We start from the raw sequence: 25,227 nt of genomic DNA on the forward strand, positions 1-25,227 counted from the left end.
CCACCCACGGAGACAGTGGGACTGATCTATTGGGAGCTCACCAATGCCAGCTGGATTATGACTCGAAAAGCAGGGGATAAACCCGGACTCTCTGAATATGGCAGACAATACATTTGAATTCTATTGACAGTTTGCACAAGAGAGAACTATAGGAAACTAATACTGCATAAGCATCTAAGAAAACCGCTGTAGTTATAACTGTATAAGAGACTTCTTAGTTAATACATAAAAAATTACTCAACAGGTAAGAGTGTTTACTCTGCAAGCCTGACAACCCAAAATGCACAATGGATGAGGAGAGCTCTCCTGACCTCCACATATGTACCATGTCCCGTGCACACTCACATACTCTCTCACACACCAACACTAAACAAAATAAAAATCAAAAAAGAATTACATCTAATATAGCATTCAGTATTACCTTAGCTATTCATGTAAGTTTCACTACAATATGAAACTTAAGGAAAAGAAAAACCTTGATCTGCTCTGAGACTGGAGCACAGACCTTCAAGGTCTTGCAGTCAGAGTGGAAGGCTGCTCGCAGCCTCAGATATGAGCAAGACTAGGATACTGCACACGCTTCTTTGGTGCCAATTACCTGTTACTTTCTTATTAACAAGGTTAAGGTTTCTTTTACCAGTCATCTTGTATACAGAGCATTGTTCCCATGCATTAATTATGCAAATTCATTTAACACTCTAAAATGATACAATGAGGTATGTGTTATAAAGAAAAAAAAAAGCTCAAAGTATAGTTAGCAAAAGCAGAAACCAGAATTCAAACTGGATCTAATTTCAAAATCCCCCTTCTGGATACTATCCCATCAAAAGTACAGTGGGGGTGTTACTTTTACTGTGTCTCCTATAGCCAGTCACTTCAATTCCTCTTCTGAAAGGATGAACTATAAATCCAAGGAAATAAGGTACATAAAAATGCTTCATCTGCTGTATTCATATATAAATAATGAACACTGCAGAGTTAACGTACTACTTTACACACATGTGCATATGCACATGTACATGCATGCACATACACAAACATCATGAGGGGGTGAGCTCCGAACACAGCTTAACATCTCCCGGCATTAAAAGTCACAAAGTCATGTAAGAGAGTGTCAGTCACTCTTAAAGAGATGTGTTTGACACTCAGTGAGTAATCCTCCCCTGGGCAGGGACTCCTGTTTACTTCACCATTGAAGGAGATGCTGGTTCAGGTAGGGGGACTTTTCTCCCAGCTCCCTTTCCACCAGTCTTACTAATGACCACTCTCAAAGCATTCTTTCAAGAGATGCTATCTTTTGTTTCATTTTGTTTCTTTTACGGTGTTGGGGATTGAAGTAAAGGTCTTGAACATGCTAGGGATTGATCTACTCCTGAGCTACAACATCCCTAGCCTCAAAAGACACTCTTTGAAAGAACAAACTGCCACTTTCAAGTTTTCATGGCTGAGCTAATGACATAAATTCTGACTCTGAATCAAAGTTCTCCCAAACTCTGAAGCTACAGTATGTGCCTTTACTGGACACTTGATGGTTACTACCCTAGCAAACGGGTGCCTATTTAACATATGAAAGTGAATCCTGGCCTCTCTGGTCTCTCTCAGCAGGGTCAATACCTGTTACAGAGTCTTGAGTCCTGGCTTCTCACAGCACTTCTCATCCTGCCCCTCACCCTGAAACACTCCAGGCTGAAGCTTCCCTTTCCTTACCCCAGCCCTTCTGGTTCCTACACAACCTCAGCCATTTTGGTTATGCAGTCTCTTGGTCCATTGTTCTCCTGGTCTCACAGCCCTCTTCTCGTCTCTCTTCTTTCTTCCTTTCTTTCTTTCACCCGTTTCCCTCTCTTCTCATGGTCCAGTTCAGTCTGGACCCTTCCAGATGCCTCCGGCTGTTTTCTCCCTCATAGCTACAATAAGGCTCAATCATACAGAGGGGTATTCATCTCCTCATTTTCTTCATTCATTTTATTTTAATTAATTTAATTTTTATTTTAATAGAGACAAAGCGAAAAATCAGGTAAGTTCAGAAAAGAAGTCATTCTCTCCAGTCCTGAGCTTGGGGGTTTCCCAGAAGTTTAAGAGGCAAGTGCTGGGAGCTGTTTCATTCAGTGCAGTTCTCCTGCCCACCCATCCAAACCCAGTAAGCAGAATATACAGCATGGAAAAAACTCTTCCAAAGAGGGGCAAAGATGATAAACCCCAATCAACATGTACCTGGGCTACTTCTGCAAAGGAATCGCTGCAGGTGGGGGGCAAAGCATGAGCAGTGGACCTGCTGGCCAATGGCCCTGACCTAGTGATTAAGTATCTCCTCTAAGGGGATCCTATTCCTTCTTCATATCCCAGCTCTTCTTTTTATTAATTTTTCACATTTTTTTTTTTTGCTTTCCCAACACAAACCAAGAGAAAGCAACATTTTGAGGCAAGCTTAACGATATTTGAACTTTTCTCACCTTGTCTTCTCTTGCTCACTGAACAGGACTTCAAATTCCTAACCGCATCACACACAATCCCCTGCCCTAAAACACTCCAGGTTACCTACATCTCAGTTCCTGGCAACCTTAACACCTATTACTGTTTGAAACCCTGGTCTATATTACATACAATAGTCAACCCTTGGACCTTAGCACTCAAGACTATACATCTCAAAGTCTTTCAGAGAGTTCTTCTGAAATGTTCCCAGTTAAAAAAGTATAATGCCTGAGATGTGCCTCAAAAATCTGGTAATGGAGAGGTAAACAGGCATAGGAACAAAGCCAGCTCATCTGTGTGTGGACAGCAGTTGATGCTGAATGGTGGTTGTAGGGCTATTCATCTTCAACTCCACTTCTGGGAATGCTTAACATTTCCCATAATACAAAGTTTAAAATATAAAACCACTTAAGTCAAAGATTAAAGACAAACAGTGCCAAAGTCCACCCAGAAGTGACCTTCACAAAATAAAAACTATAATTTTATGGTGGAGATATCTGGCTGGTCTACTTTAAGCAGTAACCAAATTTAACAGCAACAGCAGTATCTAGAGTTATATGTCTATGATCCTCGGCACTTATAAAGGAGTCCCCCGAATGCCTAGCCGAGTCTAATTTACAGTCTAATTTACAATTCATAGAAAATACATAGGAGAGACAACCACCCAAACAATGCTCCAAAGAAACAACCAGGTTAATTACCAACTAGATTCCTGTCAGAAAACAAAAAGGAATGTCTAAACTGAACTCCATCCCCCCTCCCTCCACCCCTAAAAAAACACAGAGAGACACAAACCTGCTTTCCCACAAAGTCCTGTGTGTTTCTATAAATGGCTTCACTCATGTTCAAGCTTATCATCAAGTCCTGCCTACTCTGCTACTCTAGGACTCCTCCTCCATTCCCTGCCTCACTTTACCTGTGACTTTACCAGTTTGCTGCAACAACGAAAACCAACCCAGACTTCAACAGACTCTTCAGGCCTACTCTATGCCCTTCTTCCTTTGCACATCATTCTTGCTATCTCCACACTCCACAGTACTTTCCAAACTGTGGGGGGGACGGATGACAACTGACATGGCACCCCACTCAGTACAGCACTCATTGGCAGGAATCACAGTGCAGTAAGGCACACACTTCTCAGTTCTTCCAGTTTCTATTCACTGTGCCCCCTCCAAACACCTTACCTGCCCTCCACTCTTACATGTGTATACGTGGTATGTGCATGTGTATGAAGATGTACTTGTTTGTACACATGCATGTATAGGACTGAGGTTGACAGTTTTCCATAATCACTCTCACTTTACTCACCCAGGCACAGTCTCTAAACTGAACCCCCAGACTGCTGTTTGATCTAACCTGGCTAGCCAGCCAGCTCTGAGAATCCTATCTCTGCCTTCCAAGTATTAGAATTATAGGCAAGCCTCATACCAACACATGTGGTTTTTAAATGGGTTCTGGGGAATCCAAACTCCAGTTCTCACACTTGCACGGCAAATGTTTTATACACTGCAATTTCCCTGGTGCTCTGACCAGCTCTTAATGAGAGAGGAATTTCAGAGACCACAGTATTTGGCTAAAATTTCATTTTGTTTTGTTTTTTTGAGACAGAGTTTCGCTGTAGTTTTAGAGCCTGTCCTGGAACTAGCTCTTGTTGACCAGGCTGGCCTCGAACTCACAGAGATCCACCTGCCTCTGCCTCCTGAGTGCTGGGATTAAAGCTGTGCACCACCACTGCCAGGCTTGGCTAAAATTTCAAAAACATTCTTTTTGTTTCATTGTATGTACTTAAGAAAGTCATTTCCCATGTATGTCAAATAATACTGATTTTTCACTTTAAGAAACAAGTAGCATTTGTTTTATTTTTAAAATAAATTTAAGTATTTAGAAATAGAAAGTAAGGTGATTTAAATATTGGTTAAGAAATACCCCAAGTATTAAGAGGCTTTGTTGATACTAAAAAGATGGTAGACAATGAATTAATCCTGGGGGAAACTGCTTAGTCCTTTCTCTTATGGCCATGGTGATCTCAAAAGCAAATCTCTTCTTTGTCACTGCATTGAGGAACAAAGTGTGGCCCATGCAGGTGGTACTCCCAAGGCTAGGGGAGATAAAGGACATGCAACATCTTTAGGTCTCTCTAAGGCAGTCACTTGGAGATCCTGAGTCACCTCTTAAGAACTGCAGTTACCCTATGGAAGCAGAAGGTATACACAGCATGGAGTAATAGCAAGGATAGGAACACGAAAACTCTCAAGAACAAGCAAGCAAACTGAGGACCCCAACTTCTTCTGCTTTCCAGTCCAGCAGCACACAGGTGAGTGAGCGAGCTTCCAGATGACATCCCCCCAGCCTTCATGTAACTAAACTACATAAGACATCAAGCAAGAGGCCCAGGATTATGAGAGACAACTGATGTTTAGCCACTATATTTCAGGGTACAGGTTAGTAGGTAGATCTTCAGGACCTATCTGGAGTCCCATTTTGACCTCCCTCACTCCCCTCTTAAGAACAGCCAATTGTACCATTCCTGTCCTTCTGTAGAAAGATATCCCTGTAGTCACTACCATCCAAACCCTATAAGCAAAGTATTCAGTGCAAATCCTTGCAATGGATAAGGTAACAGACCCCACTGCAGGATGCTGGCCTTTTCTGTTTCACCCCGGAAGTTAAGTTCCTTTAGAGTGCAGTCGTATGTGTGCAGTTGGCCCTGCAGAGGCCTGATGTATGTTGAATACTTTCCACTTCTGCTTCCCTACTTAGCCCACTTCCACTAACATTTCTGCCTAAGCTCCTAGCTGACAGAGCAGAAACCATGCCAGCTCATTCCTGTTCTCCTCAATCTCTCAAACCCTAATGGCTAGTTCTAAGATTTTATTTACACTCTGACCCTTGAAGGAGGTGTTCTTTCTTAGGACCACTAGGATCAGCACCCTAGGCTGACCCTGCACTAAAAGCTGCCTTTAAAGTACAGTAAGGATGTAGTTGGGCAGTGGTGCACACCTTTAATCCCAGCCCTCGGGAGGCAGAGGCAGAAGGATCTCAGGCCAGTCTGATCTACACAGCAAGTTCCAGGACAACCAATATTATACAGAGAAACCCTGTATGGGAGGTGCAGTTAAGGTGAGTCTGTTTAGTATCTGGGACAGAAGTGAATGCGCAATAAACAGCATTTTTTTCTTCTCCGACCTCAAAATCTTCCTTCGCGCTGTCATGGTGTGTGAGTGTGTGTGAGAAAGTATGGGTGTTGCTTCACAAAGGCCATTCACCTTTTTTAATCTCTTACTGTCTCACTGGCCTGGAGTCCACTAGTGCCTGCATTTGGATTATGAGCATCTGCAACCACACCCAGTGTTTTACAGGTGATGAAACTGAACAAGCTTGAACTAGCTTTTCTTTTCTTTTCTTTTTGAGTCAAACCAGGCTGGCCTTGAACTTGTGGCCCTCCCTGACTCTACTTCTGCCTCCCAAGTGTTAGGATTATATGCTTGGGCCACAACACCTGTTTTTTTATTAGTCCCCGAAGAAGACATTTGATCATGTTTTATTGCTGCTCCTATACCAAGCCACACCATTTCTGGATCCTAATGCTTCCTGGTACTTTGGCCCCCTTAACTCTGCTACTATGTCACTAGAGTCAATACCCACCTCAGCCAGAATAAGATCATGAAACCACATCTGACTTAAAGGAGCAGCTTTGTGTCACAATATCTAGGTCTCCGGCATTCATACAGTTGTATGTAGGGATTCACTCTGAAGTTTTTCCAAGGGGCAAACGTGATTATCCCCAAACACACAGAAAAGGATATGACACTACCATATCCAGGATGACAGAAAATAAACAGACTTCCTAATTGGGGAGACTTGAATATAACTGTCAATCTGCCACCTTCACAAACTGTATTGGAAGTGTTTGTTTCTTTGTAAATGTTGCAAAAAAATATTTTTTTAAATTAATTTATTTATTTTACATTCCGGTTAGAGTTTTGCAAAAATGTTTATAATGGCTATGGTACATCATAAATAGGAGGCATACTGTAAGAACTCAAATGTGGGGGCCTCAAATCACTAAAAAAAAAAAAGTAAAATGAAATCTACACATTTTATGTAAAGAATCAATTTAACAAGAGAAAGGAGGAAAAAATACCACCAACAAATTCTTAACAAATCTACAAGGGATCAACTAGAAAAGTGAATTCTCCAAAGAATAAAATCAATTGTCAGCTAACATAAAAAGTGCTCAATCCTACTAGTAATGACAAAAACCTAAATAAAACATCAGAAAGTCCCTTTTCCAAGGTCAGAGAGATGGCTCAGCTGCCGCAATCTCCAGTGTTTTCTTGACTCCACTGGCATTTCATTACATGCATGTACAAACACATACCATAATAAACAATAAAATCATTTTTAAAAGGGAAATTCTTTTTTGCCTATCAGATTGGCAAAGATTAAAAACTTGCTAATACCGTATTGGTAAAAGTATGGTAGGAACAGGTGCTTTCCAATACTACTCTTGAAAATTAAGCTGACGCAACTTCTTTGGAAACAGTTTAGCAATATTTATTAACATTTTTAAACTAGTGTACCCTTTAATCAGCAATCTTCCCTTCTAGGAGTTTTGCCTAAGGAAACAGGAGTATTGGAACACATGGGCAAAGACGCTAATGCTTCTTACAGCAGTGTCTAGAACAGGAGAAACTGACGACAACAACTAAAGGTCAATCCTCAGGGGGAATTCAGCTAAAAAGGCATAATGCTGCTGTCGGGAGGAATGTACTAACATAGGAAAGCATTCTTGGTAAAGTACAAGTGAGACAGTTTTTAGTAGAGAGTAATTTTTTCTTGGAAAACGTAATTCAAAACTTTCAATTACTCATTAATTGTACAATTCAGTGGCATCATGTCACATCACAAAGTTGTATGAACATCACCACTATGTCCCCAGAAACATCCAACACCAAGACTAACTTCCTATTTGTCACCTCTTTCCAGACTCCAGGTGAGTTATGTTCTTTTTGTCTATTATTTTGCCATATCATTTGCTGGTGTTATGCTATGTAAACAGAATCGCTAAAACGTAAGACCCCATCCTTACATCTTTAAAATAAAAAATAAATAATAAGTACTTTAAAAAGGAAGCGGGAGAGAAGAGAAGCCCCAGACCTCTCCTGGAAGGAAGAGCAAGCCCAAGAAGGCTTTAGGAAACATGAACAGACAAAGAACAGAGGGTCATATTTGTGCCCTAACTCAAGCGTCTCACCTGAAGCCTCTGGTGTCCAAACAGAATGAAAGTGATGGCATATGGAGCCATGCTGCCTGAAAATCTCACAAGTAAAAACCCTGCTGCCTGTGGAAAGCTCCCCTATGGCTGGGTCAGTTGTTCTCAACCTTTCAACAACCAACTGTGGACTTTGCCCTTGAAATTCGACTCTGGGGCTGAAGAGATAATCTCCCTGTGTAAACTTGGCTAATAACAGAGCACACTCCCGCTCAGCCGGCTTGCAGCACCTGAGCCAGCCCAGTCAACCAAGAGGCTGTGCTCAAGGGCAGGCAGGAAGCTTTTCCTGACAGAAATGTCAGCTGTCCTTATGAAATAAAGGGCACAGGATAAGCATGTTCCAAAAATCAGACAAGCAGCAATTTAGAGACAAGCACACCACCTGACACCTCACCTGGAAAGGATTTGGATACCATGAGAAAAGTGACTAGAAGGACACAGACTTTCACCAGTCTCTGTTGGTGTTACAAAGCACACCCAGATAAGAACTTCTTAAAGACTAGTACACATGAAACTCTAGGCTAGTCAACACAAACACTGAGACATACAGTTAAAAAAGGGGACCTCCTAAAACTGAGAAGCTTCTGTAAAGCAAAGGACACAGTAAACAAGACTAAACAGCAGCCTACAGAAAAGGAAAAGATCTTCACCAACCCCACATCAGACAGAGGTCTGAGCTCCAAAATACATAAAAAACTCAAGAAATTGATCATCAAAAGAATAATCCAATTTAAAAAAAAAAATGGGATACAGACCTAAACAGACAACTCTCAACAGAGGAATCTAAAATGGCTGAAAGACACTTAAGGAAATGCTCAACATCCTTAGTCATCAGAGAAATGCAAATCAAAACAACTCTGAGATTCCAACTCACACCTGTAAGAATGGCCAAGATCAAAAACATTGAAGACAGTTTATGCTGGAGAGATTGTGGGGTAAAGGGAACACTCCTGCATTGCTGGTGGCAGTACAAATGGGTACAGCCCCTTTGGATATCAGTGTGGCGATTTCTCAGAAAATTAGGAAACAACCTTCCTCAAGACCCAGCAATACCACTTTTGGGTATATCCCTAAAGTATGCTCAATCGTGCCACAAGGACATGTGCTCAACTATGTTCATAGCAGCATTGTTTGTCACAGCCAGAACCTGGAAACAACTTAAATGCCCCTCGACCGAAGAATGAATAAAGAAAAATGTGGTACATTTACACAATGGAGTACTACACAGAAGTAAAAAAACCAATGACATCTTGAAATTTTCAGGCAAATGGATGGATCTAGAAAACATCATATTGAGTGAGGTAACCCAGATCCAGAAAGACAAATATCATATGTACTCACTCATAAGTGGCTTTTAGACATAAATCAAAGAAAACCAGCCTGCAATTCACAATCACAGAGAACCTAGACAACAAAGAGGACCCTAAGAGAGACATACATGGATCTAATCTACATGGGAAGTAGAGAAAGACAAGATCTCCTGAGTAAATTTGGAGCATGGGAACCATGGGAGAGGGTAGGAGAAGAGGGGAGAGGATGGGAGGGGAGTAGAAAAAAATATGTAGCTTAATTAAAAAAAAAATCCTAGGCTAGTTAAAGACAGTAAGCCAATCAGTTACTCTCAAAGCCTCACTATATCTTGGCCACCAAGCCTTTTAAACAGTACTTCTCAGAGTGAGGGAGCAAAACCACCACTGCTACCATCATCATCATTACCACGTGCCACATTACCACCACCTCCACTTCTATCACCACCACCATCTCCACCACCTCCACTTCCATCACCACAATCACCACCACCACCACCTCCACCACCACTTCTATCACCATCACCTCCACCATCACCTCCACCACCATCTCCACCACCACCTCCATCACCACCACCTCCACCACCTCCACCACTACCTTCATCACCACCACCTCCACCACCACCTCTATCCATCACCACCACCTCCATCCATCACCACCACCTCCATCACTACCTCCATCACCACCACCTCCACCTCCCCCACCACCTCCATCCATCACCACCACCTCCATCCATCACCACCAACTCCATCCATCACCACCACCTCCATCACTACCTCCATCACCACCACCTCCACCTACACCACCACTTCCCCCACCACCTCCATCCATCACCACCACCTCCATCACACCACACGCACACACTACCAACACCAATACCATACCTAAGACCACCATACTCATCCCACACCAGCACCAACAATTACAGCAGGCACAGCTATAAACTTGCCCAAAACATAAACTCTCAGGCCCATTTTGGCCTCACTGAACTGAAAACAAGCTCTCTGGGTAAATTTGGTTTATGTTCAAGTCTCAGAACCACCGATCTAAGACTCCTAAGAGCTCTGTAAGTGAATTCAGACTCTGCCCTTAGACTTCCCTTACTTTCTACTCCTCTCAATCAGTTTTGGCAGACAGGAACATCACCTATCTGTGATAAAACACCCAGTGAGATGTGCAAGACTACTGTTACTCCAGCTGTGTCTTCTACATGGCCTCATAGGCTGCTTTTCCACAAACTGATTCCAAAGTTGCTCTCTGCTGCTTTTAGAGCAGTGATTCTGTGGCTTTTGGTGGTCCAGCTCTTCAAGTTCCAACCTTAGCCCATCTTTCCAGCCTCGTCCTGGAACTCATCTATGTATCTCTGCTCATGGTGGACGAGTATTGAATTTCTGTTCAGTGAATTGGTGCTAAGTGCAATCAGAAAATAAAAACCACCTTCACTCGATTCACAAATAAAAACCACCTTCACTCGATTCACATATCTTTCTTTCAGACAGGAGTGGAGGTAGGAAGGCAGAACCCATTACTCACAAAAGAAACTCCTCTGGGTTTCAGAAATCTATGCTTACCTGAAACTCACTCTTACCCTGCTCTGTCCCCCACAAACTGTTCCATTTCAGCATGCCGGCTAGGTGGACCACGGATCACACCAACTCCAAGGAGTAAGAGCTCATAAGCACCCAAACACCCCTTCACTTCTGAACCCTGCACCTCAAGCCAGGCAGGTTCAGTCCCTTCTTAAAAAGAAGTATCTGTAAATTCAATGAAGTTAATGTTTAATTTCCAAGAAGTCAAAGTTGTGACCTGATAAATTTCTTCCCTTAAACATTCCAACAAACACAGAGACTTGAAAAGACCCATAAACTACAAAATAAACACTTATTTATTGCAACTACTGGTTTACCAATAAATTATTTTTTCCAAAAGACAAATTCCATCTTCTTACTATAAAAGCCAAGAAGTCATAACTGAAAATAATGTGAGGAAACCACACTGCAGCACTGCATAAATTAGGTAGTGTGTGTGTGTAACCCTAGCACTCCAGAAGCAGAAGAAGGAACAGTAGATACCTAAGGTCACCCTCAACTAAACAGCAAGTCTGAGATCACCCTGTGATGTATGAGACCAAGAAAGGAGGGAGGGAGAGAAGGAGGGAATGCAGCTGTTGAGGAAAGATGGATCAATGATTAAGAGTATGTGCTGCTCTGGCTGGGTGGTGATGGTGCACACCTTTAATCCCAGCACTTGGGAGGCACAGGCAGGCAGATCTCCATGAGTTGCAGGCCAGCCTGGTCTACAGGGCAAGTCCCAGGACAGCCACGGCTACACACAGAGAAACTCTGACTCAAACAAAACTAACTAACCAAACAAACACAAAAAGAATATATACTGCTCTTGCAGAAGATCCCAGTTCTGTTCCCAAAACTTAAAATGACAGTTCTCAACTCCAGCTCCAGGGAATCTGATGCCCTCTTCTGGCCTCCAAGGGCACCTGCCCTCAGATGTACACAAACACACACACACACACACACACAATATACCCATAAATTAAAAATACAGTGGGTGAGGGGGAAAGAAGAGAAAGGTTAAGTCAGGTTATTTGTGTTCCAGTCTTGCCACACATCCCAAACCCCTGCCCCATTTTTAATTTGATTGACAGTCTTGGTAGTTAACATCGTAATCATTTCAGAGAAAGTTGAAAATATTCCACTCAACTCCACACATATTCAAAACTTCCAATGACTGAAAGGAGAACGTAGTCATCAAGAAAACATACAACTCTGAGCAGGGACATCATTAAATGTTTCAGGTTCCTGAGAAGAAACACATTTTGGGTATGTCAGTCAGAATGGGGTGTAGTGAGGGCACATGCTTTGGTTCACACAGACTTAGATCCAGAGTAAAAGCGAGTTAGTGACTCTGAGTTCCTGGAAACATCAGAATATCACAAATTTACTCAGAGGTTATCATGAGGATTTACTAAAATGACAAATAAAAGTGCCTGCCATAATAATACATCACTAATAAAATAACATAAACCTAAAAACCTTTGGAAAATTGTGGACACATATTGTTTGACCCTAAAAATGTATCCACTCAGTTTCTGCTAGCTGAGCTTGTTGACGTCCATCCCTACTCCAGACCGCTTCTTCTCCTTTCTCTTTTTCTTGATTCCTCTTCATTAGATTCACTGCTACTCTTAGCTAGCCAGCCCTGTCAAGTTTCCACACCTTACTGCAAAGTGGGTGACACATCTAAATGTGTACCTCTCACATTGGGTTTTCAAGCCCCTGACAATGGCCATTCGGATCAATCCAACTGGCATTGGCCAACAGCCTGAATCACTGGCTGTTGAATCACTACACTCCAACCATATTTCCTCAGCCCATGAAGCTATCTCAAACTCTGAGTTTTGTCTTTGTTGTTTCTTCCTTCGGGAAGGGACTTCTCCAAGTCCGCATATTTTTGGCTTCTCCTTACCTTAGAGGTCACAGCTTAAACCTCATTCTCTGAGAACCCTTTCTTGACCTCTCCAGTCCACATTAACCCCTCTCAAATCATCCTCCTCTCCTCTTTATCCCATGTACTGATCAGTTTATTTGTTTACTGAATCCTCTCTACAATAAGCTCCATGAAAAAGACTTTTACTATCTACGTCATCCCTAACATACAGTATGGTAGCTGGAACAAAATGGATACTCAGTAATATTTGTTAAGGCTGGAAGGAAGGTTATTAGACAAAGCACCTGCTGTACATGAGTGAGAACCTGAATTCAAATCCCCAGATTCCACGTAAAAAAATCAGACACAGAAGTGTGCACCTGTAATCCAAGTGTTCCTTATATCAAGACAGGAGGAGGAGGAGACAGGTAAATCACCCCACAGAAGCTGCTGAGCCAGTTCGCCTAGCATATGCAGAGGCAAATAGATTCAACTCACTGATTCAACTAACACATTCTTACATTTTCTGTCTGTGCCTGTGTATCTCTCTGTGTCTCTCTTTGCCTCTCTTACACACACACATACAAAACTCCATAAAGATTAACTAAACAGCTGTTAAATGAATGAAGCATGATGGCACACACCTGTAATCCCAGCACTGGGGAGGTGCAGACAGGAGAATTTCAAGTTCCGGGCCAGCCTTAGCTATATTAGTAAAACCTTGTCTCAAATAAATAGTTATTGGATAAATAAACAATAAACTCCATTTCTGACATGTGAGGCAGAGGGAAGCCCTGCCCTTCTTTCTCTTGACTAATGACGAACACTAGAGGATGGCCCTCAAGGAAGAGAGATAGATGAGGGAGATAAAAGGCTGAATATCGACCCCTGGGAAACACCCATAAATAAAGTCAGCCCAGCTCCCCCGCTGAAAAACATTAAATGCTGCTAGGAGCTCAGGAGGTTCCTAGTCCCGGGCATGCTCAGCCTTGAACTTCTTCCAGTGTGCCACATTGACTTCTGATCTTAAGTTTTACAGCTGAAAGCAAGTCTTGACAGTACTGCTTTTGAACCTCACCAAGATTTGCCCAATAGTTGTACGTTACGAGATAGGGGGAGGGAGGCTTAAAATTCCACTAAATGTGATTTAAATACACAAAATTTCCCATTTGTTTTCTTTTTAACTCGATCCCTATCCACTTTGGGCTAATTTAGAATTAATCAAACCCTTCTTTCCCCACTATACTCACAGTTGGCTCTCAGAAACCATAAGGTAACAGCTGGGCAGCAACAACCCCAGGCAGCAATGAATACTCACACTTGGAAGAAAGGACCCTAGTCCACTTAGGTCTAAAACCATAGAGTGAGTAACAAGCGGGTGGGGAAAAAGACAAAGAAAAGCACTTTCTCCCCAGAATTCAAAGTTTAATTCCTCTGAACTGAGCTGGCTGAGTTCATCAAGTCAAGACTGCACACCAAGGTCATGGCCCCTGCCAAGATCACGTCAACTGTCTAGGTGCTTTCCTGTCACTCTCACACACCCTCTTCCCTACAGCTTCCAGGGTCAGTTATATTCTTTTGTTTCCTTTCTCTATCTGCGTTCCTTTTTCTCAAGTCTCAAAATCTATATGCACATGGCTCTGACCCACTTGTCCCCAAACCCTTGAAAATGAGTTTCATGTGTGGTTCCAGCACTCCACAGGCTTCATTTTTTTAATTATTCCAGCAGAACAAGGTAAGTCTTGAGTAGCCAATGGAGAAGGGAGAAAGTCTGGTGTTAAATTTGTGCCAAAGAAACTTTCTGCCAACAAAGAGTAGGAGCCATGATTTTGCTGAGTATCAAGACTGAGGTTCTGAGAATACTATAGGCTACTGGACCCTGAACCTCACTAGCCTCTGAGAGCCTTCAGAAGTAACTGTAGAATATTTGGCCCTCCTCTGCAAAGTGTGGTTTTCTAGAGAGGAATAACCACCTTATTAAGTTAAAAGCAGTCTTATTTAAGAAGAACATCTGTGAGGCACCTACTCCCAGGTACTCCCCAGTCTGCTCCCCTGCCTGAGTTCAGCAGACCCATTAACTGGCACAGCTGGAATGACCTTTCCAGGCGATATTTCAGCAGGAGATAACAACAAAGCTTTGGTAGCACTGGAAGGAGATTTGAGGGACTTAAAACACACTGCTAAATTTGGCAGCAAAAGTTCCTGTTTCTTGCAGCTGGGAAAAGGAAATCTCTTTATAATTACACTGTAGATAATGGGCTATTCTTTTCTTTCTTTTTTTTTTTTTTTTAAAGACACAGATTAGAACCTCCCTATCCAGGTCTCCCACTACCAAGAGTGGTCAGTGCTGGGCAAGTGGCACCTATGGGTGGAATCAACAGTTTCTTGGGAAGGAAAAGTGCCAGGGTTTGTCCTGATGCCATTTACTGTCTCAGTCATAGCCACTTGCTCAGATATCTGGCACTTTTCAGTGCCTAGATCTCACCACCTCTGTCTCTCCATCAGCTCTCCCACTTCCCATCCTGCTCCTTTATACAGGGCTATGGCATGTCCCCACCCCAATGTCATATATGTGCTAGCCCTCACAGAGGATCTTCTCAGCCTGGAAAGTTCTTTGGTTTGGCCAGATTCCCCCACTTGACATATTTGTTTGTTTTGATTTGAAGGAGTGTCTTACAATATAGCCAGGCTAGCTTCAAACCCCTACCTCAGTCTCTCAAGTACTGAGATTACATGCCCCACCACCCATCAACCCCTGCTTTGGTTTATATATTTCCCTCTCTCTCCTCTCTCTCTCTCTCTCTTTCTCTCTCTCTCTCTCTCTCCCTTCTCTCTCTCTCTCTCTTTTTTTTTCCAGAGACAAGAGTTTCTCCATGTAGCAATTCTGGCTGTCCTGGAACTGGCTTTATAGACCAGGATGGCCTCGAACTCACAGAGATCCACCTGCCTCTGTCTTCTAAGTGCTGGGATTAAAGCCATGCACCACTACCACCCAACTGTATTTCTCTTTTCTTAAGACAGAGTCTCTATGTGGCCCTGGCTGGCCTGGAATTTGCTGATAATGCTGGTCTCAAATTCACAGAGATGCCTGCTTATGTCTCCCCAGTGATGGTACTAAAGGCTTGCACCACCACATCAGATTATGTATTTCTTTACCAAAAGCAAAATACAAAAGTTCTGATCTGTTGCTCATCAGGGGACTCTTTAAAGGGCCCTTGATGTAAAGAAAGGGGATATCACAAAACCTGCAGATTAGTCACAAATATTGCTTGGAGTGATAAATACAAAAATAGCTAATGTTTTGTTCAGCAACAAGGTAGGACTAATTATGCTTTTACATGTAGGCTTCATTACAACACTCTCACATAAGTCTTTTACTGCCTCAGTTTGAGAGAACAGAAAGGCTGTGGATAAACTAGGCAAGGTATCACAAAGAACCATGAATGTGGCTGAATTACCAGGTATTTGGAATTCAGTATGACTGGAGTCCAGGTTCCAACCATCATTCTGGTTGTATGGCTCTTTCTCTAACACATGCTATGGTTTTTTGTCACCAACTGGTCACTCAAATGCTGACAGAGAGTCCTTCAGACACTACTAAAGTTTCTCCTTTTTCTAGAAGATTGATTCATTCTTCAGAGCAAATCAAAAGTTGGTACTTGAAACACCTACTGATGAAAATATTATCAGCAGCACCAAGCAAACTCACATCTTTCTTACTAACTGGCAGGCTTCCTGCTTACTCTCTGCAATTGCTGCAAGCACTTATGTGCCTTCTGAACATGAGAACAAGATTCCCAACTCCAAGTTTTAGGAACTAAGTAAAAACACTTAGAATCCAGTTGATGGGGGGAGGGGATATGATATAGAGTTAAATACTTTGCATTGGTATGGATACTAGTCTATTGATATTTAAGGCTGATTTTGTTACACTGTGTATATGTATTTCTGCTCTTGTTTAAGATATTATGTTTGTTCAGTTCATTTAAAAATGTAATGTATAGTTAAGAAATATAGATTAATATATAGTTATATATAATAATCAAACTTTTAATTATGTTAGTTAGGTTTTCTAGATATAGAGAGATATACAGAGATATATTTCAGTTAGGTAGATATTCTTCAACACTTCAAAGACCTACAGAAGATGGTATTTAAAATGTTTTAAGAACTTAGACTTTTCTCAACAGTGAAACATGTCTGCTTCTGGCAGTACTAATCTACTTCAAGAGGATGATGGGCAGCAAAGAGGCTCCCTATGGAGGTTGCTAGCCATTTGGGCAAGAAATTGCTCTTGCCTGGACCACTTGATGGTATGCTGTATGAATTGGACATGTAGGACCCACAGAAAAATGACTGCTGAACTTTCCAAAAGACATGATGGTCCTTTAGGGTTCCTGCTTCACAGAAGAAACTGCAAGACATTCTGTAGAATATAGAAGAAAGCAACTTTGCCATTACAAGGCAGAATAGATCTTCAAATCTCCTGCTTCATGAAAAAGTCTTTTGGCCTGTAGGCTGAAGGTAGATGCCCCAACATTACAGAAGAACTTGGGGTGATTGTCCAGGCAGCAAGATGTCTCTGTCGATTCTAGTTTTTTTTTTTTTTTTTTTTGTTTTTTGTTTTGTTTTTTCGAGACAAGGTTTCTCTGTAGCTTTGGAGCCTGTCCTGGAACTCCCTTTGTAGACCAGGCTGGCCTCGAACTCACAGAGATCCGCCTGCCTCTGCCTCCCGAGTGCTGGGATTACAGGCATGCGCCACCACCGCCCGGCTCGATTCTAGTTTTGAAAGTTGCTTACAATGCACTTCCCGTTTACTTAGATAATATTATATCCTTCTGGTGTCTTTAAAGAGTTGAAGACAGACAGTTATAGTTTTCCTTAGCTATGATAAAGGATAAATTATATATAAAACTTTAGACTCACAAAGGATAGACAATGGAGTACTTTCCTTAATTCACCAAATGTAACTAGATCAAATATTATAACTATAATTCTTGCTTGATAACTATTTTGTATATGTAATTTTACTATGTTAAAGTTAAAACCTTCCTTTTCATTTAGACAGAAAAGGGGAGATGATGTGGGATGTCCTTCTGTATATGTATTGCTTTTATTGGATAATGAATAAAGCTGTTTCAGTCAATGGCTTAGTAGAGTAAAATCAGGTAGGAAATCCAAACAGAGATATATAGAGAGAGTAGGCAGAGTCAAAGAGATGTCATGTAGCTGCTGAAGGAAAAGGATCCAAAACATTTCCAGTAAGCCACAGCGTTGTGGCAATATACAGATTAGGAGAAATGGGTTAATTCAAGATGTAAGAGCTAGCTAGAAATATGCCTGAGTCATTGGTCAAACAGTGTTGTAATTTAAAAAAATCCAGTTGATGGGCTTAAAAGTTATTCAAATAATTTAAAAGTATAAACTATACTTATGTTGGTCATTTGGGGAAATAAAATATACACTTAATTTCGTAGAATTTCAGAGTGTCTATCTGGGAAACCAACACTGGCATTTAACAAGTCAAAATGTCAATGAGAACTCTTAATTCATCCCTTCTGCTTTCTAGAAGAGGAAACTGAAGCCAGCTATCAGTTAGGGCCAGAACTAAAACTCAGATATGCCAACTACCAGGCCAATGCATTCTCCTGCTGTGTGTCAGTGGAAATGATCATAAGGAAAGGTCACCAACAGCAACAGCTGACATTTATTGGCCAGAACTATAACACTTATAAAAATGCTTTGAGATGAGTAAGATTATCCAAATTTACCTGTGATTATAGAGATAACTTTCCAGAAGTCCAAAGAGAGTAGTAAAAAGAGTCATACTACAACCTCCATCTCTCGCGTACCCCATCTCATCTCACCCCCCCCACTGTACCACTCTAATCCCTCAACCCACCCTAACTCCCCTACTCCAACTTATACCACCCTTACCCCAAGCTGACTGCAAAGCCTCCCCTACAAGTTGGGTTTGGTAGAATACATGATTTGTATTTGGAGAGGTAAGGAGGGCTGGGCTCAAACCTGTGTCAGCAAGACAGGAGGGAGGGCAGGCTGCAAGGGGACTCCAATAGGAATCCAAGGAAGACCCGAGGAGCCCTGCCTGGGCTGGCCAGCAGAAAGGAGACAGGCAATAAGAAATTCTGAAAAGATCATTCCTGTGTAACAAGCAGGAAGGATCCACCAGAGCTGTTTTAAGACAGAACTACATGCTCACTGAGCAACATGCACACACACACACACACACACACACACACACTCAAAATGATATATGAAATGTGTGCGCATGTGTGTGTGTATATATATATAATGTAACATATATATATATATATATAATAACATATATATGAAGACCTCCTTGGCCAGACTTTCTCTTAACCCACTGCTGCTGCTGAGAACTACTCTATTCTCAGCCCCTTTGTTCAGGGCCTGTTGCTTCTAGATCTTTCTCCCATAGCCCTCAGTTTATCTTTTTTTTTTTTCATATTCAAACAGTCCTCAAACAGTCCCAAAGGCAATCTCCAATTCACAGACAAACCTTAAGCCACAGCAGGCCTTGCAGAAGAAGAAACTGAAGTGATTTTGATGTGGGATTCCCCTCCGTATGCTGTGAATATGATTGGTTAATAAAGAAAGCTGGCCTGAGCCTATGGCAGGGTGGAGCAGAGGTAAGAGGGGAAGATGGAACTGAATGCTGGGAGAAAGAAGGGTGGAGTCAGGAGAAGCCATGAAGCCCTGCTGGAGCCAGACAAAACTTTAGCCGCTCCTTTAAGAGAGGTTTTCCTGACTCAGTGGCAGCAGAAAAAAGCCAGCTTTCTGGGCCATGCTGCCAGTGCAACCTCTGGCTCTTTCAGGAGATGGTGCATTTGAATGGGGTTTGTGAGCAACGTGCTACGGCTTCCTTGGTGGCAGCATGTACCAGCTGTGTGCCTAGAGATGGGGCATTGTACGTGAGGCAGTGAGCAGCTCCACCAGGCTGGGCTAGGTGGGGCAAGCAGAGAGTGCCGTATTTCCCCTAGCAATGGCACAGCTTAAATTTTTAAGAAGCACTTAGCATTTTAAGAAGCCCTCCTGGACAGTAAAGAATTACAGATACACAACAGGTCAGATTCAGACATAAAAGACCTCTAAATGGGTCACAGTGTTGGATAAATGTACATGGGCTTGGGAGAGAGAAGAAAAAAAAAGTAGAGCTAATGGACCAAGCAGTGATTTAATTAATACAGTTTCTGTGTGATTATTTTGGGGCTAAGTGGCCAGGAATGACTAAGCGGTCTTCTCACTACATGGCTTCAAGAGAAGCCCATAGAAACAGGCTTTGAAGCAGCTTTGCACTCTAATTGCATGTAATTTGCCCTTTCACAGGGACAATCTGAGAGAGGCCCAAATATTCAGTTACTGTAATCATTTCAGCAGGCCCCACAACAGTGTATGCATTATATCAGAGCCAAAAAAAGTAAGAGAAGGAATCATTATAGAAACTCTTCAATACAGTAGTCAAGGCTCACTGAACACCTTCTCTCCCTACAAAACAAAACAATACCACACAGATGTTTTCTAGGGTCCCAGGTTAGAAAAAGACTATGGGATTTCTCTAATCAACTCAGTGTTATATAGAATGACAACATATCCCCCTAAAACAGACACTACTTATTCAAACAGAGGATCACTGTGCTTACCCTCTAGCAGAAAGAGATGCCCCTTTCTCCCTTCCTCTAACAGAAGTCACATTAATGCAAGCTTTCCCACAGGCTTTGAAGAGAAATCTGCCTATTATATTACGCCAGATGGCCAATGCAGCCCCTCATGCCCTCTAAGACAAGGTCCCTGTAACTCAAAGAACTCAATTATCTGTAGCTTCTTCCCCCAGGCCCCAAGCCAACATGGAGGCACAAAAGGGAAGTCTAGCCAGGTTCTAGGAGGCTGCTGCTAGCCTCAGAACTGTGTTACCTTTGCTTGGTTGCCTTAGCAAACTTTCTTGGTTGTAGCAGTGAAAATCTGAAGTTGCTAAGAGCCCAGTTTCCAACAGGTACTCAGGCCTATTTCCCTCAGAGGCCAGTTCATCTGCCCAAAGTGGTTCTGAGTGTCAGATGCAGGGGAAGTCAGGGCATGTCTCTGAATTGCAGGTCACCAGTGATGCCATGATACTTGAAGTCTGCTGCCTCCCCAAAGCTGTTCTCCCAGCCCAGGGAAAGGGGCAGGCCAGCAGAACTAAAGATGCCCTTGGCCTTGTTCTCCAAAGATTTCCAAGTTTCAAGTTCCTTGGTGACTGATTATCCTTTCTGGAGATTGGGAGTCCTGAGGGAAAGTATACAGGAAGGGGAGCAGAGGAAGGGGGAGAGAGGGAGGAGAACAGGAATGTTACTGTTTAATCCTTAAGGAACATAGAGGGATCCAATCTGTGACTCAGCTCTGGGAAGATGAAGGACTGGGAAAAAAGGAACAGCTGCAGTACAATTTAAGCTATGCACAACTTCTTCAGCCTGGGAGGCCACAACAACGTGTTCAATCTAAACCCTTGCAACTTCACCTTGAAGCCTCAGAAGCCACCTAGGAGAGCTACATTGTTTGATTCAAGAAAAAAAAAAAAGAACTTGTTCTATGCCTGTTCTCCCCAGATGCCATGCCAAGTCATAGCTGGCAGGTATTCCCCTATCTTACAATAGAGGCTGAGGGTATTGGTGGAGTAACCTAGTATGCCATATACCCTATAGGCTCACTGAAGACAGAGGAAAACCTAGGACATCCTTGCTTGGTGCTTCCCTACCCTTCTACTTCATTCCTTGGCACAATTCCAGGACATAACAAGTTTCTGCCCTTGGAATTCCCACTTCCTTTTTTTTTTCTTCCCCTGAGCCATAGCCTTACAAGTTACTTAAAGAGCTGCCTGGCTCCGTAAGAGGCTTTCTGAGCAGTAACATTTCCTACCAGTTATAAGCCTACCTTTCAAACCCAGAGCTGAAGAGACTGGCCCCTCTGCCCACTCAAGACAGTTTTCCCAGAGAAGCCCAGCGGGACCAAGGTCTGTCTTACAACCACTAAAATGTGTGATGCCACCACTGTGTGAAGCTGTGAACGTGGATTGGAAAAGAGAAAGGTCTCTTGGGACTCCCTCTACACTAAACCTCCAGGAAGCTCTGTCTCTCGAGTGTCTCTGAAGGATCTTTTGTGCGGCTCAACGTCTACCATGAGCATCACCTTTCATTTCCTTAAACATCTCAAAGGAGACTTGTGAGCTTTTTCTCACTGCAATTTCCTAATGCATCTGAGTAAAAAGTGCATTATAAATAAGGGAGCCAGAAGAAAGAGGCTAAGTGACTTTCCAGAGAAGTCAGAAATTCCTCAAGTTTCATTCTCTATCATAATACATAATATAGACTTGTTTACAACTAACTGCTTTCATGGAAGCCATTCCATTTGCTTTCTCTCAACAACAGTGTAGTTGTTACCATTATTTCCATCTCACCGCTAATAATCTGAAGTTCCTATTAGCTAAGGGCTTCCCAGCGAGCAGCAGACCCTCACAGGTACCATCATCAGACACAGACATCCGTTCATCACAACTCCACCTTTAATCCCAGCCCACAGGCCACACTCCTCCAAGCAAAGGATCCCTAGAGAAGGCAGAATTAACTTTGGAAGTAGCCTACCCGAGGTTCAGGGGCCACACAGTTCACACTGGCAGTCCCTCGGGCCCCAACCCTGGTGCATACAGTGTTGCACACATACACACGGGTAACCAGAGTCAGGGCTACAGAGCCAGTGCTTGTACTGGCAAGCTGACCCGAAGTTAATCAGAAGGCCCCCTCATTGTTTGCTAGGACACAAAAGGCACACTGTTCAGAAAGTTCAAGAAGGAAAAACCAAAGAGCCAGGAACAACAGCTGTTCCCTGGCCCCACTGAGAAACCAAAAGCTTCTACAAAGTTCCCTGAGGCCAGAGTAAGATGAAGTAGAAGCACATCTCTTGAGGGGTTTCCTGCAGGGAGGGTCTGCAGCACTTATCCTCCTCTTACATTACAGACGACCTAGCTACTTCATCACCTACACAACAACCTTTCTGGGAGGGTTTCCTTTCCCGCGCCACACAGAGTTCACTAATGTCACTCCTCTTCATGTTGCTAGGTCAGAACAAGGGTTTTTTTTCCCTGAAATTTAGGACAAGGCATATACAATGTGGACAGTACGTGCCCTGGGATTTAGTTAAAATATGAGCCAAAGGGATGATCCAGCAGAAGCATAGTCCCTCATAGTTCCTAGCAGCTGCAGCACTAAGAGAGCCCTCTGCAACATTTGGACTAGACAGATATCTGCAAGTCCCCAAACCCCAAGGAAGTCCCCTCTTCCACAACTCAAGAAAATCTGTAATGAGCATCATTAAGGGGAGGGGGCATTTCCTGTTTCTAAAGCTACTTCATAAAGAGTGCAAGGCTCCAGCTCAGACACTGCTGAGATAGTCTGTCTCTCTGTCCTGCTAACTGCTCCCGGGAGACTTGGAACTCGCTGCAGACTCTTCACTGAGCCTCATTATTAGCTCGTCCGATTGCTGCCATTACAGGTGGCATGGGGACTACAGGGCAGATAGCACTGGTAGAGCCAACCGAGTGGCTCACAAGTTTTCATGTAAGAGCTACAGCAGTGCTGCGGTGATGAGAACTCATTTTCCTTTAGAAGCCTTTCTGTGAAAATATCCAGTGGCTCCGTGCTAAATAAAAGCAGAGCAAAGCCTGAAGAGCTATGATTCAGCCAGAGTGAGATTAACTAGATTCGCAGTCAAGAAAACTGGCTGTCTCCCTCCTCCTCCTCTTCCCAGAGCTAATAGGATCCAACTGTTGGAACATGACATCATTTTCGACCCCCAAACCTTGAGTGAAGAGCACAGACACCGGCCTGCCACAAACAGCCCAAGACTCAGAGCAAGAGACTCAGAGTGCCCTTACCTGGTAGTCAGGGTGATTTCTTGCCCACTCCATTCTCCGCAGAGGCTGGTTCACACACACCACAGTCACTTAGGGAGCCCAGGACCCCCAGATCCACCGGCTTAAGCTCCAGAACCTGCTGCGAGCTTCCTACAAACTCCTTCCTCTGACCTTTCAAGACACTCCTTCCAGCCAAGTGAGCAGAGCTAGCGCAGCGAGCCAGTCAGGCCGGTTGTCATGGAGACCCTGTCCTCTTAGGCTGTACACAGGCTTGCTCTCACTCAACTAGGCGCTCTCCCTCAACCCGGAACCCTGGGCGCTAGCACGCTTACGTACAGGCGTGCACGCACTTACACATATTCCCTGAGTTCTAGATGGCCCGGAAACAGCACTGTCTTTTGATGGGCTCAGTTTAAGCATGCATTCCACTCCTCCTACCTCCCTTCCCGTCAACCAGGAGCCCAGGACTGTTCCTGGGAACTTGCTGCAACAACCGGGACGGGAGAAGGGTGAGGACAGTGAGTGGACTTGTTTTTCTCCCCTCTAGTGTCTCAGTTTTTATAACTCGGAAGAATCCCTGCCAAGGGGGAGGGAGCTAGCTGAAGACTTGGAGGGGAAGCAAGCTCTTCCTCTGGATCCTACAGCAGTAGCTGAATGCGAAGGAGGGACACTGATGCATGGTGCCTCTACTTGTTTGTTCGGTTTGGGATTTTCCGGCAGCAACTGGGGCGGAAATACCTCTCACATCCCAGAAGCTGGCCTGAACAGGCCTCTCAGGTTACCTTGTTGCCTGTTCAGGTCGTGGAGATGGCTTTAACCAATACAGGATCCCATGGTACTAGTGCAGAGCCTAAGCAGTCTCGTCTTCCTGCAATCGAGAAGAAACAAACTAGATCAGGACTAGGAAGAACTCTGGGCAAGTCTACAGTCACAACCAGGGCATCAGAGACAATACCAACAGCCTCCTCACCACCCAACACAAGAGCCGTCCAAGTCCAGGCCTTGGGTGAGCAGCTCTATCAGTGTCAGCACAGGACCTGGGACACAGAGGCTCTTTTAGCAACCCCTCCCCCCCAGTGTATACTCTTTCTTGGACACTGCTTAACATTGTCTTAGATAATTATTTTGTTTGATCCTCTTAACTGTTTGAAACACACTGGTCAGATAGGTTAGCTACCATTTAACAGATGGGATCATTGAGGCCCAGAGAGATCTGATATCTGACCTACAGTTACATAATTAGTCAGAAAAAGAACTAAGAGTAGAGACCAATCAAGGGTCTCCTAAAGTTATAGACTTTGCTATAAAAAGTACAAGGAAACCTGATCTTGAAAACCAGACAGTTTTCTGATAACCATAAGTATGAGCTTCCAAGGGAAAGTGGATTCTGAGTCTTGGTGAGGTAAATCTACTGGCCACCCCTCTAGCCTGAAGACTCGATGGCAAAGAACATCTATGATATGCAGAATATCTGCTGCAAATCAGAGAGAAACTTCCCTGCCCTACCACCACGTGCTACCGTACATCTTCCCAAATCTGGTTCATTTGTTATCTCTCCAATGAAGGAGGCCTGAAAGTTAGAACTGTGTTATTACACTAAGTTAACACATTTTAAAGACTATCAAAAGCAAAGATAAAATTATTTGTTCCCATTTACTGAACCAGAAAATAACAGATCCAAAAACAGTGTCCAAGCCTTTCAACTCTCCAGCATACATTAAGTAGAAGAGTTGCCAAGAACACTTGAGCAGAAATCACAAGACCTTGACAATGTCTGACCTCATCACCAACTGGACACCTGCCACTGAGC

General features: G+C 43.2%; 1 protein-coding gene across 8 annotated transcripts in view; it reads right to left on the bottom strand.

The window, feature by feature from the left end:
• The window catches only part of St5 (suppression of tumorigenicity 5), a 188,945-nt gene that overhangs the window by 80,224 nt on the left and 83,494 nt on the right, over positions 1-25,227 (bottom strand). For 3 of the 8 annotated variants that reach the window (XM_026781253.1, XM_013347691.2, XM_026781254.1), the window contains exon 2: positions 24,200-24,285. The exons of 2 other annotated variants lie outside the window; for them this stretch is intronic. The gene's annotated coding sequence lies outside the window, so the exon portion shown is untranslated. Of the gene's footprint in view, positions 1-20,449; positions 20,658-23,438; positions 23,847-24,199; positions 24,286-25,227 lie in introns of those variants that run through there. 3 more of the 8 variants (XM_005350978.3, XM_026781257.1, XM_026781258.1) reach the window with 3 other exon arrangements.

The sequence above is a fragment of the Microtus ochrogaster genome, chromosome 8 (genome assembly GCF_000317375.1).
Source record: "Microtus ochrogaster isolate Prairie Vole_2 chromosome 8, MicOch1.0, whole genome shotgun sequence".
Classification (NCBI taxonomy): domain Eukaryota; kingdom Metazoa; phylum Chordata; class Mammalia; order Rodentia; family Cricetidae; genus Microtus; species Microtus ochrogaster.